Source organism: Lissotriton helveticus, chromosome 9 (genome assembly GCF_964261635.1).
Source record: "Lissotriton helveticus chromosome 9, aLisHel1.1, whole genome shotgun sequence".
In the NCBI taxonomy this organism is placed as follows: domain Eukaryota; kingdom Metazoa; phylum Chordata; class Amphibia; order Caudata; family Salamandridae; genus Lissotriton; species Lissotriton helveticus.
In genome coordinates, this window is record NC_136070.1 from 849202560 (window position 1) to 849208880 (window position 6321).

Genomic DNA, 6321 nt, shown 5'->3' on the forward strand with positions numbered 1-6321 from the left:
CCACCACCCTCGCGGTCCAAGACACCACCACCACCACCACCACCAGTTCGGGCCACTCCTCAGAGCCGCAGAGCAGATGTTCCCTCCCTGCCCATGATGGAGTCGGATCACAGTTCAGCACACCCAAATGTTCCACGGCAGGCTGTCGCCACTCCAACCAGCCAAACTGCAGCACGACAGCGCATCAGGCAGAGGGCTGTGCCCCCGGTTAAGGCTGCTGCAAGACCAGTCGATCTGTCCGAAGGGTACGGAGTTGTGGAGACCCGGATGCTGCGTGTCCAGCGCCTGCAGGGGAGACACATGGGTGCCATGAAACTCTCCATGACCAAACTTTGCAACAAACTAGGCAACATGACTGACGCCGTGCGTGAGCACACCACTGCCGTAGCTGCCGGCAACAATGAAATCAAGCTGTGCCTGCAAGAACTGACACGTGCCGTGGTCGCTGGCCAACGGAGTGAGCGCCTGCGCCACAGGCAGATCATGCTGGCAGTGAATACAACAAACAAGGCCATTAATAAGCTGTGCAACAGCACGGCTGTGCTGTCCCGCAGGTCCGTGTCCCTGCAAGTGAACCTAGGTCATTATTGTGGGGATGTGGCAAAGGCCCTTGAGAGGGTGACCACTGCAGTGGAGCAACTGCAGCCTGGGTCAGCCAGTGTCAGCAGTCTGGGAGCGGAAGAGGGGAGTGAGGCAGCCTCCAGTGTTAGCAGCGTCTCCCTGTCGGAGTCCAGCGGGAGGAGGCGCAGTGGCCGCAATGCAACTGCCACTGACTCCCATTGTGTAGAAGCCGAGGAGTCACAGGACAAGAGACTGGGGGTACGCGGCAAACGGAAGTGAACATGTGGCAAAGTCACACTGTCCTTGGTGACGTAACCAGGGTCAGACTGAGATGCCGCACGCATCACCCGTTCTGAGAAGGGACAATTTTAGTTAGACTTTAACTGCAGAAGCAGCATGTTTGTATTACGTATTTCTGCACCAGTCAGATGTCCATGCCCATTAAACCCTTGCAAAACTGATCCTGTTGTCAAGTCACTCTCTTACCTGTCTCAGAAATGATTCCGTGTGATGTATGTCAGCCTCCTTTGCCCTTCAGCTGTGTTGGGCACATGCGCCTGTCGGTGTTGGGGGGGTTGCTGTGCACGTAGTTCATCCTCTCCGTCCACCTCTATGGGTATCCCCCTGCATGTGGCGATGTTGTGCAGGATGGCACACACAGCAATGATCTGGCAGCAGGTCACTGGGTCATACTGCAAGGCACCTCTAGTCTTGTGCAGTATTCGGAAGCGGCTCTTGAGGATGCCAAATGTCCGCTCAACCACATTCCTGGTGCTAATGTGTGCTCTGTTGTAGCGCTGCTCTTGCTGTGTAGCTGGGTTGAGATAGGGAGTGAGGAGATATTCACGCAATGCATATGCGCTGTCACCTGCAGGATGGGGAGAGAATGGTAATCAGAATGAATGAAAATATACATGTGGGGATGGAGTGGTTGGAGAGCACGATGATGCATCTATATGTACCTAGTAGGTGTCCCGCTCCGAATTCCTCGTTGATCAGGCGCCTGTGGAGGCCACAGTGACGGAATATGTAGGCGTTGTGTGTTCTCCCGGGGAATTGGGCTACAAGGTCCGTAATTATGTACTTGGCATTGCACACCACCTGCACATTGATAGAATGGTATGACTGCCGGTTACGGAATATGTATTCGGTGGCTGATGGAGGACAGATGGCGACATGCGTGCAGTCAACACACCCGAGGACATGGGGGAATTGTGCCACCTGGTAGAATTCCCGTTTGGTGCGGGTCAGCTGCTGGGGGGTTGTGGGGAAGGTAATGTGGCGATTTATTAATGTCAGCATGGCCTCTAGGAACCGGTGGAAGAATCGTGATAACGCACTTTGCGACATGCCTCCAGTCTCAGCTATTACCCCCTGGAAGCTTCCAGACGCAAGCAGGTGCAGGCAGCATAGGACCTGCACAGGGGCTGGTATGGCGTTGGTCCTACGGGTCTCATGCTGCAGTAATGGTTCCAGGTCTGCTATTAGGCGCATTATCATGGCACGGTTGAGTCTATACTTGTCGTACACCTGTTCCTCGGTCTGCCCCAGCAAGCAAAGTTATGCGCACCCTGAAGATCCTGTCCTGTATCATCCTCCTGCGCTGGGCCTGGGCGTTGATCCTCCTCCTCCTAGCAAGCACGTACAGGGCAGCCATTTTGGTTGACATGTGGGTTACTGATTGTCAGCACCTGCTGATGGGGTTGGATATGTTTTTCTGTCCTTCAGTTAACTTTACCTCCTGATTGTGATTCCCCTTATTTTGCTCATGCTAAATAGCGATTTTAGAGATTTTCGGTATTAGCGACTTTTCATGCATACCATTGCGGTTCGTTAATAGCGATTCGGTATTTCCGAGGTCTGATTTGGGGTTCGGTAATTCCGATTGTCTGTTTAGTGATTCGGTAATTTACCGCGTGGTGTTTTAGCGATTCTTTATATTTTTTTCGATTTATTGTTTGATGCATAGCATTTTCTGGTTTTGCGTTCGGTATCGGCCTGTTTTACCGATTCAGTGTTTTACGGGGAGGTATTTTCATTGATGCATCTGCCAGTATGTGGCATAGTTACAAGATCTGTCACATCGATGCAACAGATTTCTTACAGCAGCAACAAATGCCGTAACAACGCCATGGATGTGCTGTATTTACAGTATAGTGCTCCATGGCGTAAGGATTCACAGATGCATCAGAAATTCTTTTGACGCTAAAGTGACGCATTGCTAGAGTTGGTCGTAAGACTGACACAACTCAGGCAATGCACTCAGAACACAGAGATGAGTCCCATGTTAAAATCCCCGGAAATTCATCCTCATGCCTGGTTTGAGAAGGCATAGGGGTTTTGATGCAGTCAAGGCATAGAATTACACAGTGAAAAGTTGGAAATTTCACTGAGTCAGTTCTACGTGGGTTTTAATGTGGTAATTCCTATCCTGCATATATTATACCTAGTGCAAGTACCATGTGATGCAGTCCTCTACAAACCGACATACCGGGTCCAAAGCATCAGTTTGTAAATATGAAACAGTGTGGAGCACTAATTGCACATTGCTGCAGTGTAAAATAAAATGACACTGCAGCAGCTCTAGTTCCTTGTTGTGTTGTGGCTAATATGCTTTAAAAAAATTAATGCAGAAGTATGACAGATTTCTACACCATGGATGTGTTGTATTTACAATACGGCACCCCATGATATAAGGAAGTAGCTGGCATTGTAAAAACTGGAGCATTATGTATGTGTGGTCATATTGAAATCTGAGACTATTACTGTAAGAATGATGTTGGGCTGAATTGCATCTCATAAAGACACACAAGCCATCTGATCATCACTTTTGAGTGCCTAATGCATCAAAAAACAAATTACAAAGCACTACTTTGTGAAAACAAATTGCCACATTTACCTGAAAGCATCCATGGGGGAATGAGCAGAGAGCAGAGCCAAGGACAACAACCCCAGCAACACCAGTACCATTCAACATGTCCAGACAGACTCCCATGGAAAGAGGAAGAGGTAGTGCAAGTTCAGAGAGGAGGAGAATGACATCCTGATCACTGAGGTGAAAAGCACTATCCCCACCTCCTCATCACCTCCAAAGTACCATTAGGAAAGAAAGAGGCCATATGGCAGTCCATAGTAGACAAGGTCAACAGTGTGGAATCCGAGAACCCAATCAACTGCTTGAAGGATATCTTCAAATCTAGCAACTAGGAACATGAATTTGGAGGACATTGCACTCTTGGTAGAATGAGCACCAAAGATTTGGGGGCCATATTTATCATTATGTCACACAACGCACCAAGATACCTTGCTGCACTGCATGAAAGGGAGATGGCAGATATGCTTCACATTTATCAAGATATGGCACATTACCGTTCTCTGACTGTGCTGGTGCACCAACTGCTGTCTAGCACCAACACAGGCACCCTTGCACCGTAGCGTAAGGGTGGCTGCGTTAGCGGCAGAATTGTTTTTGTACAGGAAGGGAGACCTTCCTGAACAAAAACAAAACTGTGAGGCTTTTTCCACTTTCTATATGTACTGCAAAATTCAGCACACATGCAGAGGTATAAATTAAAAGAGATTAAGATATCTCTCCATTATGCCTCCCAAGGGAAGGAGTATCATTCCAACTTTCTCAGGTCTAGCAGTATGGAGCATCTAGGAGTGGGAGGGTGCAACAATATGATGCCTCTCAACAGCCTACAGATGAGAACCGACAGGTTTGCCCTCTACTGGGCCATTTTCTGGCGAGATCGCTGATATGAAGGAACTAATGGTGGAGTATGCTTTGCCTCGCACTTCAAACTGGGCTAAAAAATTCACAACAATGACAATGTCTACTCTGATCTGTAATGTTTGTGGGTAATCAGTGCTCAGAAGTGCTGGATGAAATGGAAAGCCTCCTGTGTAAGGTCTTACAAGCCCAAAGTTGCCTAGAACCCGCCATATTATCAGGCAAAGCAGGGTGTCCATGATCCTTGGGTGGAGTCCCCTATCTGGGCACCGAAGGACCTGAGGGTGAGGTTGAAGACACAGGAACTATGGCTGTAATCTCCAGATTATAGTTACCAGAATGATGTCCTCCTGATGATCCCTGGTTCGATTTTCTACCCTGGTTATTATTGCACAGGGAGGGAGGCATAATTGAGACCTCTCTCCAGTCCTGTAGAAAGGTGTCCACCTGAGCCGCTGTTGGGTACGTCCTCCATAGAAAGAATAGTGGCATTGTGCATTAAGTCTGGATGCAAACAAATCCTTGACTAGGACACCTGACTTGAGGCCAATTTGCTGGAAATCTAGTGGATTGAGTTGCCAGTCGCTGGAGTCCTTCAGGAATCGAGAGTTCCAATATGCTAACGTGTTGGATTCCCACAGAAGGTCGATAGCAGTGACTTTCACTACCTGCTACAAGCAATAATTCCATAAGTCTTTGGCAATCTCCATCAATAGTCTTGATCCGGTTACCCCCCCCCCACTTTGTTGACATACTGGACTGTTGACAAGTTGTCTGCTTTTAAAAGAATCGAACATCCAACCCTGTCCTTTGGCAAACTCCTTAGGGCAAACAATCATGCTAGTACTTCAAAGCAGTTGGTGTAAATGGACAGCTCCTTTTGAGTTCACTGATCGCCTGTAGAAATATCTCTGTAATGCACCCCACTACCCCAGTGGCTGGCATTGGATTCTATAACCACATTCTTCGGCGGTCTGAAGATGGCCCGGGAGTTCCACACCTCCATGTATTCCAACCACTATGACATTTCCATTCTGGCCTCCTGAGACAGATCTACTTCCTCTGAGTAACATAACCACTTCTGTAGGTTTGTTAAATTTGGGCCTCGCAGGATCCTGTAGTGCAGCATTCCTGAAAAGATAACTTGTATCGAGGATGATAACAGGCCCACCACCCTGGTGATTGCCGGCAGGGATACTGCCTGCCTTGAAATCAGGCTGCGCATTTTCAGCTTGAAAGCCCAAACTTGCTGTTTGGAAGTTCTAAGGGTGCATTCATGGAGTAACCCTGGGCCGAGCACTTCACTCAGCCCACGGAGTGCACGTAGTGTTGCCTACTACGCGATTCGCAAAGTAGGCATAGTAGGCAACACTACGCACACCCGTGGACGGAGCGAAATTGCCCGCCGCCCGCCTCCCTCCCACCCTCTTCTACACCCCTAATTTGGTTTTTTAATAGGTTAAAAGGTAAAGAAAAGCACTTACCTTTTATGCGGCGTCCCGGGGCTTCATCTTCTTCTTTGCTCCGACTTCATCCAACCAAATGCGCATGCGTGGGCGCCCGCATATGCGCATTTGGTTTGGAAGAAGTCGGTGCAAAGAAGAAGATGGAGCCCCGGGACGCCGCATAAACGGTAGATGTTTTTCTTTACTTTTTAACCTATTAAAAATCCAAATTAGGGCCGTAAAAGAGGGCGGGAGGGAGGCGGGCAGCGTGTAGTGGGGCTACACGAAGCGTGTGGGTGGGCATAGATTCATGCCCACTTCATGAAGCTTCGCGTAGCCCCACTACGCCCAGGGTTATCATGGAGTCTATTGTGAACCCATTGTCTTGCTTTGCTTTCACTTTCGCAGTGTTTATGAGATATCCCAAGTACTCCAGAAGGGAAACTGCCATTTTGCCTTAGTGTAAGACTACCTGAGCAGTCTCCAACATCTTTATGATTCCATCCAGATATTCTATCACCCTACAACCCTGCCAATGAAGCTGGGCATTGCAGGTTTCAGCAGTTTGAAAAAGCACCATGG